Raw genomic sequence first — 14,138 nt, 5'->3', positions numbered from 1 at the left:
GAGCAGCGGTCCTCTGATCAGCAGTACAGAACCGAAAACTGTTTCTCTCGGACACGTTCGATACGAAGAATTGATGAGCCGATGAGCAGAGCCTCTTCATACACACGACGCTCTTCCCAACTGGACTATTTGCCTTTTTTTCTGGCTACAACAGCATTCCCACGGGACTTCAGCGCGAGACACAGCTAGCCGGCTAAAACAGGTGAATTTAAACAATGGCTAAGTGGCTAAAGTGACATCTCGTTGTCATGTGAGGGACCTGTTCATGTTGGACAGACATTTTAATTGCATTTTGTGTCTGTTAAGAGGCACAAAGACACCTGTAACCAACACTTGAGGTATACATTTTATGTCGATTTTACAACTGGACCAATATGATCAGAAGACTAGGTTTGTCTGCTGAGAGAGATGGTGCAACAGGAGTGAACAAACTCAGACGATCAAGAGTTTTGGTAAGAGCAAGATTTAACTGTATTGAAAACAACAATTGATTTCATTTGAATGCAATGACATATGAGTATTTACTCTATACTAAATGTGCACATTTCCCTTCTTTCCAGGAATGATATGGATGTTTCACTCTATGGAAACCGCAAATCAACCTTAAGTCAGAATTCAATTAGGTCAATTTAAATTTGCATATGTAGTGAGACTAAATAAAACTTTGCCTCTTTCTTTTCTGAGTCCTTTTCTTGAATTAAACCCTATTTAGTTTTCACTCTCTAAACAAGCATCCAATCAGTTTAACATGAACAAATTAAAATAAAACTTGAAACAATTCAGTTATTGACTGAATACCCAATAACCACAAGGTTCATTCACATTGAATTGGAAAACCTCAAAACGAAATAAAATTAAAAAAAATAAAATAAAATCAGTCCATGAATTCAGTTCAGTTTCTCATAAAAAAATGGAAAAATCCTTGATGTGGTGTAATTCACAGTCGGTGCAGCTGATCCAGGATTAGGACGAATACAAAAAAAAATCAAGTTTGTAGTGCAATTCCTCTCCTACCGTTCGATGAAAACGCGTTCAAGTTCACAAGAAGTTCTAAGGATTCACTCTACAGGGGGCCCGCCAGTCCAACTCTACCAAGATGCATAAAGTGCAGGAAGGAGTTGAGACGATTCACGAATCAGAAGGATTCACACTTGGATCAATCCACAACAGGCAACATTCAGCTGCTGGCTCCACGAACTCAACAAACATCACAGGAAGAAAAAAAAACCCGGCCAAGGAACTCACTCATCACATGTAAATCGACCAACGGGAAATTTCCGGAGCATACGCGTTCCAAAGTGTCACTCTTCACACAATCTGCTTCTCTCTGAACCGTTACTTTTCTCTGACTTCGAGGCACTGAATCTCCCGGGATGCCGAGAAGCGTCCATTTGCATCAGCGGTTATAGAGAAAAGAGACAGATCTCGAACGTGCTGGATATAATAATCCCGCGACGGCGGAGCTTTTGTGACGTCAGACGCGATCTCATTGGATACATCGTAATGTGAAAATATCATTGGAGGATTTTAAACCTTTCAATATTTTATACATATATACTTTTATACAATTTTATGTAATTAATTGAAAATAATTACATCATTTATGGTCTCAGCCTCTTTATACTTAGTGTGTTTAACTCAAGGATTTGTTTATTTCGTTTTATTTTTTTCTCAGCCACTAACCACTAGTAACCTGGGTTACACTTTCCCCCACTGAATTCAGGCACGTCCTCGGGCATGCTAGGGGTTGACTTGTCACCACTGAGGGAGAAACACCAGGCATGTTTACAGACTGATCACTGACAAACGTGGATTCTTCCAAGGTAGTTGTAAGTGCTGAACTCAAACCTTGCAGTAGTGACTGAATAACCAGTGTTAACGGATTTCTGAGTTTGTGATACTGGAATTTGTTAGGGGGTCCACACTGCCTTTTAGAGCGTCTAGGGCCAATGGCTCCTAGGTCATCCTCCATGACCGGTTGGTCACCAAAAACATCTGGGGCAGGTGGACTTTGATCAATTGACTGCACTTCTTTACTCACAGGGTCTGATAGGCTAGGACACTCCAACTTTCTTTCATTCACAAGCTCTGACATCTCTGGAAGCTCAGTCTTTTTAGTGCATTTGCCTCCGCAGTTCTCCACACCAATGGTGTTGTCATTTCGGCCAGAGGCAACTCCATCAGTGTCAGCTTCAACAGAATTTATCACAGGTAAGTGACTTTCTTCTTCATTATCCGGTTCATTATCTGCTGAGTCTGTTAGTCTGATATCATGTAACGTCTCTTTTATAGGGTGTATTGCAGCTGGAGGGAATTTAGAGTTGTCAGGTAAGGTTTCATTCACAGGCTCCGCTGCAGCAGGAGGTGACTCAATGGGCTCCATTTCAGGTAGGATCTCCACAGTCCTAGGATGGTCTGAAGAAGGTAAGATGTTTCTTGTGCTGAATTCCATTTGGCGCTCCGAATTCCTTATGGGAACATTGTCATCCTCGGATTCTGATTGACTGCTAGTCTGGCGTTCCAGGTTTTCTGCTCCATTTGCAGATTGAGATCTGGTTCTAGGCTTACGACGAATCTTTGGAGAACCCATTTCTTCACCTTCAACCACAGGCAGAAACCCACAAGGCAACAGCAAATCACGGTGTAGGGTGCGGATCGGTCCATCTTTCCCTTCTGGGCAGATTGTATACACTGGCATGTCACCTGCTTTCCAGAGTACTACATAGATCTCAGATTCCCATTTGTCTGATAATTTGTGTTTCCCTCTTAATCTGACATTTCGCACAAGGACTCGATCACCTGACTCAAGTGCAGAGGCAACTACATTTCTGTCAAAACGTCTTTTGTTCTGATCAGCTACTTTTGATGCATTGTGAGTAGCAACTCTGTAGCTCTCCTCAAGTCGACTTCTCAGGGATTTCACATATTGGGAATGAGACTGGAATGGAAAGTTGGTAGTAAGCCCAAAAGCAAGGTCAACCGGTAGTCGAGGTTGTCTACCAAACATAAGCTCATATGGTGAGTACCCAGTTACATCATTCCTGGTACAATTATATGCGTGCACCAGTGGTCTGACATGATCTTTCCAATGAGCTTTGTTCTTGTTTTCCAATGTGCCTAGCATCTGCAAAAGGGTCCGATTAAAGCGCTCCACCGGGTTCCCTCTAGGATGGTAGGGGGTGGTTCTCACTTTGCGAATGCCAGCAATCCTACACAACTCTTGGACAGTACGAGATTCAAAATCTGGCCCCTGGTCACTGAGCAGCTTTTCTGGGAAGCCGTAATGGACAAAGAAATTATCCCAAAGGCATCTAGCAACTGTTTGTGCTTTCTGGTTACGGGTTGGTATCGCGACAGCGTACTTGGTAAAATGGTCTGTGATGACCAAAATATCCTTGGTGTTACTGCTGTCTGGTTCCAGGGTCAGGAAGTCCATACAAGCCAGTTCTAGTGGCCTATGGGTCTGAATATTTACCAAGGGGGCCGCTTTCTGTGGAGGAGTTTTCCTACGAATACAGCGCTCGCACGTTTTGATTTTTTTTTCCACATCTGCTGCCATCTTCGGCCAGTAAAATCTGGACCGGAGAAGATCGAGTGTTCGCTCCAGACCAAGATGGCCCATGTCATCATGGAGACTGGTAAGTACAATTTCTCGAAGAGCTTGAGGTAAGGCCAGCTGGTTTAACACTTTTCCTCCATCCATTCGCTTCCGATACAACACCCCATTCTTCAGCTCGAGTTTGTTCCATTGTCTCATCCACAGGGTTAATGCAGGTAAGTAGAATTTCATGTTTGAAGGTTTGGTATTAGACTCCAAGTAATCTATCACCTCTTTTATCTCAGGGTCAGCTCGTTGCTTCTTAATCAGATCCTCTTCAGACAGGCATGGTATCTCTGGGAGACCATGAACAACCTCTCTCTGGATTCCTGGAGGCAAGGCCTTCACATTCATGCTCAGAGACTCTACCAAAGTCATTGAGACAGACCGAGAATCGAGGGATTGACTGACTCGATGTTTCTCACAGATGGCTTTCACCACTTCGGGTAAGATGGTCTTGGTGTTGCCCTCAAGATCTGCCAGGTGATGTAAAGTGAACTGTCTGATTCTCTCTTGCTCTTTTTTAGATTGCCAATCATCCGATGGTTCACCATTGGGACGACGGGACAATCCATCCGCATCTTGATTTTGGGCTTCAGCTCTGTATTGTATTTTAAAGTTGAACGTTGAGAGACTGGATATCCATCTATAACTAGTGGCATCTAGTTTTGCAGAAGTAAGGACATAAGTGAGTGGATTGCTGTCCGTAACCACCGTGAAATCGGCTCCATACAGATAGTCATGGAACTTTGTGGTAACTGCCCACTTGAGAGCCAGAAATTCCAGCTTGTGAGCCGGATACTTAGCCTCACACTTTGTCAATCCACGGCTGGCAAAAGCTATGACTCTCATGTGTCCTTGCTGTTCTTGATACAGAGCCGCTCCGAGACCTGTAGCACATGCATCTGTATGTAATAAGTAAGGCAGACGAGGATCGGCATACCCCAACACAGGAGCGGATGTTAACTTTTCCACAAGGCTGTCAAACGCCTGTTGACACTCAGTGGTCCATCTATCACCCAAGGAGTCTTTTGGATTTAGGCAAGTATGGTCTTTATCTTTCCTTCTTCCCTTCCGAACAGGGGGATAGCCAGCTGTGAGATGGTTGAGCGGCCTGGCAATCTTGGAGAAATCTTTTACAAATCTCCGGTAATATCCGGTAAATCCTAGAAAGGACTTTAATTCCCGGAGATTCTGGGGCCTTGGCCAGGTTTTAATGGCCTCAATTTTTGATGGGTCAGTTTCTACACCATTCTGGGAGACAATGTGTCCCAAGTAGCGCACAGATGTTTGAAAGAATTTGCACTTCTCGGGTGAGAGCTTCAACCCATATTCTTTCAGGCGGTTCAGAACTTGTATTAGCCGACGCTCATGTTCTTCAAGGGTTTCAGAGAAGATGATAAGATCATCTATGAATACCAAGACTTCTCTTCTATTTAAGTCACCCATGCAGCGCTCCATAAGCCGCTGGAATGTGCTTGGCGCGTTGGTGATCCCTTGCGGCATACGATTGAACTCCCAAAAACCAAGTGGGCATACGAATGCCGTCTTCTGCTTGTCCGCTTCATCCATCTCTATCTGGTAATACCCAGACTTTAGATCAAGGACGGAGAACCACTTGGAACCAGTTAACACAGAGAAAACTTCCTCTAGGTTTGGGAGTGCATATGCGTCTCGTATGGTCTGAGAGTTTAGCTTCCTAAAATCAATGCACAGCCTCACAGAGTTGTCCTTCTTTTTAACGACTACAATGGGGGAAGCAAACGGGGATTCAGACTCTTGTATAATCCCAGCTGCTAACAACTCCTGTAGATGTCTCCTCACAGCATCGATATCTTGTGGGTGGATGGGACGGGCTCTATGCTTAAAAGGAGTCTCATCACTCAATTTAATTCGATGCTTCACCTTGTCGGTGTGCCCATAATCCATTGCGTTCAGAGCAAAAACCTCAGGCATAGAGTTTAACAAGGCCGATACTCGTTCCTTCCACTCAAAAGGCAGTGGAGAGTCTCCAAAATCAAGAGTTATCTGAGAGTTTCTAGACTTTTCCGGTGTTTCAGAATCATCACTTGCCAAGGGCTTGTCTATAACCTGGTGGACAGCATGCATTTCTGCAATTACAGTCTTGGGAGGGATGATTATATTAGACTGGGTTTCATTCTTGACTACTACAGGCAAGGAGAAAAAACGCTTCACAGGTAATGTGTGCAGCCCATTAGCAACTAATAAACCCCCTGGCAGAGAAGACATTGCGGGAGGACTTATAACAGTCAGCTTTTCAGCTGGAAGACAAGTTAGGCAGACAGACCCATCAAGAACAGTGGTGTGTCCTGCTGGCACAGTTTCAGGGACTGTCCCTTTTAATGTCACACATCCAAGGGTTTCAGCACATGATTGCCTATGTCTCACATCAAGTGTCTTCAGTACAGCTGCATATCCATGAAAAGCTGGATTGGGGCTGACCTCATCTTGTACATATCTGGAGTAAAGTGCATCCAATGTATTTGTTCCGACAAGTACTTGAGGCACATTTATAAGATCTGGGACCACCAGTGCTAGCGTGGTAACCTCTGCATCTGTTCCTAGGAACTCTTTGGGAAACATCAAAGTTACCTCCACATACCCAAGGTAAGGTACAGATTGTCCATTAGCTCCCTCCACCTCAAGCAAAGACTCCAGTGGTTTCAAGGGGTAAAGAGACAAGTTATTTTCGTAAAAAGACAAAGGGATTGTAGTCACCTGAGAACCAGTGTCTAAAAGGCAGTTCACTTTAATTGTGTCAACATAGATTTGAGCCGTACACTTCATTCCGATTAGTCCCTTTGGCAGTTTCGTTTGAGGGCCTTGATGTTTTGTTCCAGTCTCCATATGCCCTGCTACAGAGACTGTCTGGCGTTTAACTGAGAGGTCTCTGTTTGGTTCTTTAAATCCCACTGGACTTGTCTTTCCCTCAACTGGCGTTTCTTTTCATCTACTTTAGAAGGGTTAGGATCATTTTCACAATTGATGGCAAGGTGTCCGTCTTCCCCACATCTAAAACAGTATCCAGGACGAGGACGAGTGAAAGTCACAGAACCACTTCTAAACTGATTGTTATCATCCTTGCCAGTTTGTCTATGCTGGAATGCTGGTGATGGGCCTTTGGAAATAGTCGGCTTCCCTGACCGATGTTGGGATATCTTAGGGGCTGTTAACTGAGCTTTTAACTCCGCAACTTCCTTCTTTAGTCCAGCTATTTCCACAGCTGCTGGGGTTTCCTTGGACACTTTACCAGGAACAGATGTTTTCATTGCTTCTACTTGTGCTTGTAATTCGATTAGCTCTTTCTTTAACTGCGTTACATCAGCATTTTTTGAATAATCAGGCTGGCACTTTTGGTACGTTGAGGCTTGCATAGCAGCAACCTGTGCATGAATTTCAGATATCTGCGCTCTCATGGTATTCACCTCTTCAGCCGGTCCACCAACTGCATCATGGGAGAATGCTGACGCTTGATGAGTAACAGTTCTCAATTTGGGGACATTGCTGTGTTTGTTCAACCCAAAATGGTTTCTCATTCAATCTTCTTTCGAGGTTTGCCGGTCTTCCTCCGTGCGAATGGACACTACCAGCTCTGCAAAGGAAGGTGGGTTGGTCTTTTTCTTCTCTAGCTGCAGGCTAGCAATTAATCCATTGTCCCAACATCCACGGCAGAATTGCCTTACCAGATAACGGTTTTGCTCACCCTCTGCAATGCCACCTCTCCTTACAGTTGTGCTCAACATAACATGCAACCGGTGCAGATAACTGGAGGGCTTCTCCCCCGGATTCTGTAGCATTGCCATAAATTTTGCTAAAAGTTCATCACCATCCTCCACTGATCCGTAGACAGACTCCAACAATTCCAGGTACACTGAAGGTGAAGACTGGGGACTCACATGCTTAATGATATCAGACGCAGGAGGGAGAAGGCTATCAAGAATCCTCCTTGTGCGGGACAGGTCAGAAATAGAAGGGTCATCCAAAAGGAATTGAACACTCGCCCGCCAAGTGTCAAAATCTGGTTCGTTGACTGGTCTAGGAACTTTCCCAGAGAAGGACCTGAGACGAAAAGAAGCAGGTTGTGATGCAGCAGTGTCATTTGTTCTGACAATGTGTTCCACTACCACTTTTTGCACACTGGGAGGATCAATCATGTCCATTGTGAGTGCTGGATGGGGTAATGCTGTGGCTGTAGGATAGCTAGTTTTAATGCTAGGTCTTTCCTTGGGCAGGTTTTGTGATTTCTTTGATTCAATTCCACTAACTGATGAATTTTCTGATGAGGGTGGGGCAACTTGTTCAGTTGTAACTCTCTGTGATTTGGCTGGGGACCACTGTCCATCCAGCGAGCTGGTGGTGCTACTGTCATGCATTTGAGAGTCTGCTGCACCTGAAGTTTTGGGTTCAGCAAGGGAACTGCCAGCTTTTATTCTCCTTAACTCCTCCTGGAGCACTTCTTCAATTGACTTTCCACTAGCCCTAGCAAGGACTTGGAGTTCTTCTAAATACCCCTTAGTGGCACTGTCACTAGCTACATGACCGTAGACACAGCTTAAAGCACGCACATTGAAAGTGGTCTCTGGGTTTGACGTACTAACCATCGTTACTGGGAGTAGGGGCACTAATGTCTTCATAGCAGAGCTATAAGTAAACTCTATAATGGCTTGGCGGTGAAATTCAGAGTTGGGATCGTCAATGAGGAAGTTTCGACTAATGCTACCATATCTTAACAGCCATGCTTCCAAGTCCTGGTCTGTTTCGGTTAATGTTAAGCCGCTGACTATCACAGCATTTGCGACATTTACATTCTCTCTCTTTACAACGTCCATGTTGTCAGTATTGTGTTTAATGTATTTTTTTTTTCAATTAAACTCAGCTCTTCTAACCAGTCACTATTGCTGCAGGCCAATCTCTCTCCTGGCTGGCTCGCCACTTTTGTAACCAACACTTGAGGTATAAATTTTATGTCGATTTTACAACTGGACCAATATGATCAGAAGACTAGGTTTGTCTGCTGAGAGAGATGGTGCAACAGGAGTGAACAAACTCAGACGATCAAGAGTTTTGGTAAGAGCAAGATTTAACTGTATTGAAAACAACAATTGATTTCATTTGAATGCAATGACATATGAGTATTTACTCTATACTAAATGTGCACATTTCCCTTCTTTCCAGGAATGATATGGATGTTTCACTCTATGGAAACCGCAAATCAACCTTAAGTCAGAATTCAATTAGGTCAATTTAAATTTGCATATGTAGTGAGACTAAATAAAACTTTGCCTCTTTCTTTTCTGAGTCCTTTTCTTGAATTAAACCCTATTTAGTTTTCACTCTCTAAACAAGCATCCAATCAGTTTAACATGAACAAATTAAAATAAAACTTGAAACAATTCAGTTATTGACTGAATACCCAATAACCACAAGGTTCATTCACATTGAATTGGAAAACCTCAAAACGAAATAAAATTAAAAAAAATAAAATAAAATCAGTCCATGAATTCAGTTCAGTTTCTCATAAAAAAATGGAAAAATCCTTGATGTGGTGTAATTCACAGTCGGTGCAGCTGATCCAGGATTAGGACGAATACAAAAAAAAATCAAGTTTGTAGTGCAATTCCTCTCCTACCGTTCGATGAAAACGCGTTCAAGTTCACAAGAAGTTCTAAGGATTCACTCTACAGGGGGCCCGCCAGTCCAACTCTACCAAGATGCATAAAGTGCAGGAAGGAGTTGAGACGATTCACGAATCAGAAGGATTCACACTTGGATCAATCCACAACAGGCAACATTCAGCTGCTGGCTCCACGAACTCAACAAACATCACAGGAAGAAAAAAAACCCGGCCAAGGAACTCACTCATCACATGTAAATCGACCAACGGGAAATTTCCGGAGCATACGCGTTCCAAAGTGTCACTCTTCACACAATCTGCTTCTCTCTGAACCGTTTCTTTTCTCTGACTTCGAGGCACTGAATCTCCCGGGATGCCGAGAAGCGTCCATTTGCATCAGCGGTTATAGAGAAAAGAGACAGATCTCGAACGTGCTGGATATAATAATCCCGCGACGGCGGAGCTTTTGTGACGTCAGACGCGATCTCATTGGATACATCGTAATGTGAAAATATCATTGGAGGATTTTAAACCTTTCAATATTTTATACATATATACTTTTATACAATTTTATGTAATTAATTGAAAATAATTACATCATTTATGGTCTCAGTCTCTTTATACTTAGTGTGTTTAACTCAAGGATTTGTTTATTTCGTTTTATTTTTTTCTCAGCCACTAACCACTAGTAACCTGGGTTACACACCCGTTACGTGTATGCCCCCATAACTGCGTTTTAGCTGAGGGGGGGCTCTGGGCATTAACTGTAATAACTCAGTGTTGCAAGGACCAGTCCGGTTTGTTTATTTTTCTATAGACTGTACTCACAAAGATATAACGATCAAGATAAACTTAAAAATTTGCTGGAGTTGTCCTTTAACAGTATAAAAAAAAATTCTAACTAAAATGTTTAACTTGACCTCACTAATGTGTACATTAAATAATAATAGGTCTACTGGCCTGCAGAAAGGTACAGAAATTTTATAAAAATACTGTTTATTATAAAACTGGCTTGCAGTGACATTCATTTCTTAATTTGTGTCAGGAGTGCATTATTATTGATCCGTTATGAACAATATTTTGAATAGATTATCACACACACGTTTACTCTCTCTCGTCTGCACTGGCTCATGTGTGTTCACAGAGATCACAAAGAACAGCTTTCAGTTTAGCTCTTAGTTCAAAAGTGCTCATATTTGGAGAAATATTGACATATCACATGTTTGCAAAATATTTCGTCATACAGAATACAATTTCTATTCATTTCTCACTGAATTATTCAATCTTAAAGAGTTAAAACATGCACAAAACTCTCTCTGGGTCTCCTGTTAATGATATGCGTCATATATCAGTCATCAGGCGTTCATTTGCTCTCTGATCTGCTAATAATATTCATGCTAATAATTTTCACACGATAACTGGAATAAGGTTTTTGTGTGATTTTTCATGTGATTTCGGCTATTTTATATAAAAAATGGATGTTTAAATTATGACAGCTAACAGGTGTAGCGATTAGCTCCATATCAAATGATAAATAACATGTTTTACCATCACCATTTGAATGAAATCCGATTATATCGCGACAGGAAACTAATACAAACACTTGATGGTGGTCTAAAGTGACAAAGAATGAAGATGTAATTTCAATGTTTTAAATAGTGTTATGTAGTTTGATGCTAACTGAAGCTCTAATGCACCTGTTGGACCAAGAGCTTTGTCTATTTATGTTACAATAATTCACATAATGTGCTTTTAGTTTAGTTCTCTTTTAGAAAGACTAGATAATTGTAGCTTACTAAATGAAATACTGTGCTGTTAATGGGCCATTTAGGCAAGGCATACATGTTATAATGGATTTGAATAATGGCTGTTAAAAAAACAAAAGATTCATAACAAAAGAATAATGAGGATTACGTCTTATACTAGGGATGCACCGATACCATTTTTCCAGAACCGATACGATATTAAAAATGTTGAATATCGGTCGATACCGATACTAAACCGATCCGATACCAATGCAGTTTTGTCTAATTTCTAAGCCTTAGTGTGTAGAATTGAATAAATTAGATTAGTGAATAATACAGCAGCAAAAGTTATAAAATCACGAGTGCACAATAATTGTATAAAATCCAAACATTTAGTTGGGAAAAAATAAAGGAAACCACAAAAGTGAATAACTGTAGCTGTAAATCTGGTAAAATATGTTACACAAAATATATTCATGAAAAACAAGTACATATATAGAAATAGGGCCTATATAATAAGAAATTGCATTTATTTTAAATGTATAATGCATATTTTTAATGAGGCAGCAACATATAGATAGAGCAGAACAAGAAAGGCTATTAATAAGGCTTTCATAGCGCAACAGTAGCATAATACAGAGCGGCACAAAGCGCTTATGTTCGCAGGATGATGTGCTTAAAGCAACACGGAGTCACATGCTCACAGCCACAGCCATAGACGCTCACAGCGCGCCGCGCTCCGTCCGCATCGAGAAGTTTACACCAAGATATAGACGCGTAGTATATCTATGCAGTATTCTTATAAGCCGTTTATTTTAACAGTTTAACATTTCAGTTACTGTGTGTGAAAAACAATATAATAACTAGTCCAGTGTTGTGATCTAACTGACACCCGGTAGAAAGTAACACGGTTTACAGCAATAAACGCCAGCAGATAGCCATTTTTTGAGAAACCATAACGTTAGCGCATTATCTACAGATCAAGCATAATAACAGAAACAATAAATAATCTTGGAAAGTTTCATCGTGTTGAGTGTCGTAACCGAACGTGACAGTTTAAAGCTGAGTGGAGAGTGACTGACAGCCGCAGTGGAGGGAAGCATTGACGTAAACTAATCTGTACTCGCATTAAACGATGGAATGGCTTCAGAACACTTATAATATAGTGCACGAATCGTTGATGCTTTATAAGGTTTTTGTGCCTTTTGTGGGGCGCTGGGGCTTAACAATAACACTGAATATTATGCGCACAGTATCGAATTTGGATCGGTCCTGTCTGTCCGATACCCGATCCGGCAAATAATGGCAGATCGGAGCCGATACCGATCCCGAGTATCTGATCGGTGCATCCCTATCTTATACATTCAAAAGTGTGAAACAATCGTCGAGTGAACACATTGTAGCATTAATTGAGCTGTCCTCCTAGCCAGACATTAGACAAAAGACTGCAAACATGTGATCAGGCCAACAAACTTATTTGATAAAAAAATCCATACATGGTCTTAGAAAATGTTTCATAAAAGTCCTAGTTTTGGACATGACATAGCCTCAGATTTTAAATAAAGGATGGCCACACTTATAACTACAACTAAAGTGATGGCACAAGTCGTTATACTACATTCACATAATATTTTTATACATGAAGAAAAATATTAAAAATATTAACATTTTTTATGTTTTAGCCTATATATATCTAGATTAATAACTGTCTGAGTAATTCTGAGTATTAAGCTGTAAACTCTCAAGTGTTGGCTTTCTAAATATATATTGGCTATTTGTATATAATAACTTAGGAGCAGCTGTCGTTTTACTATGAGTGTGTCTAAATGCTCCATTTGCCAAATCGGGGGATGACAGGCAAGGGGTTAAAGCAGCTTGCCCTGTCAGATGCTCTGAGAGATAGGCTACTTGTGCTGACAGACAGATACCCCGGTGCAGATACTCGCACTGTTTAATGCGTTTGAAATGTGGTGTTTTCTTTAGTGCATAACTTACATTTCAAAGGTATATTCTCCATCTGTAAATGTTAAAAAGTCATGAAAATATGTCCATTTTGTTCTCCGGAGAGGATGAGCCTTCTGTCATTTAATCTCCTCTAAACTTCAGGCTTCTGTCAATGAGCACCGCCGCGTGCATGCGCGGCAAACAGACGAAGCACAATAGAAAAGGAACGCAATAATTCTGACTAAAATATATATTTTTCAAAATATTTGTTGTCGGTCAATACATGTGCCATATGTGGAATTTTAAACCTACACGTATGTATATTTTTTTATGAAAGTGACCCCTATAATTGGATAAATAATCAAATATAGGCTAATATGCTTTTAATTTGATTTTTTTTTAGTTTGGTGTATTTAAAAACCCAATTATTATTAATACATGCCAACATTACATTATTCAATGTATTTGTTTATAGCCTTCAAAATCAACACTGTATTTTTTAAGGACATCACTGGGCCGGACGTGAAAAAATTATTATTCCAAAAATTTATTTATTTTTTTAAATAGAAGGAAAAAAAACGTAGCAAATACCGGAATACATTGTGTCGGCATTCAACCAAAAATAGAGATTTTTTTTTTGTTGCCATATCGCCCAGCTATATTAACTTAAGTATCATGATATGCAGCTTTATGCAGAACTCTCATTTTTAAGACATTAAAATGTTCACTTAATCTGTATAATTAATATTTTTTGGGGTGATTTATTTAGTACCCTGTTAAAACAATTGTTACATTACATAATTACTATAAAAATGTAACACAAAATAATAAAGGCAACATCTATAGTCTTTTTTTAAAATGGAAAAAAATGGTAGAAGCAGATCAGAGAGATTACAAATCAGTGAAGCATTGGAATCGGTATCGGCTGATCACAATGACAAGAAATCAGTAACAATCTCAGCAAGTATCACAATTATTTCCGATGTTCACAGTGGTAAACACGACATCAGATGGCGTTCATGTGCCATTTAAACCTAGGAAACTTGAAAGCACAAACAAAGCACTACTTTTGCTATAACTGAGCAGCAGTGTGAAACAGAACATGTGTGTTTGTTTGTCATCTTTTCAACAGAAGTTATATACGGAGAACAGACACCATGTTTGTACACATAAATATAACTAAAAACATCAATCTCTGCACTTTAGATCGTATGAA

Source organism: Pseudorasbora parva, chromosome 5 (assembly GCF_024679245.1).
Source record: "Pseudorasbora parva isolate DD20220531a chromosome 5, ASM2467924v1, whole genome shotgun sequence".
NCBI classification, from domain to species: Eukaryota; Metazoa; Chordata; class Actinopteri; order Cypriniformes; family Gobionidae; genus Pseudorasbora; species Pseudorasbora parva.
This window is presented reverse-complemented; position numbering follows the sequence as displayed.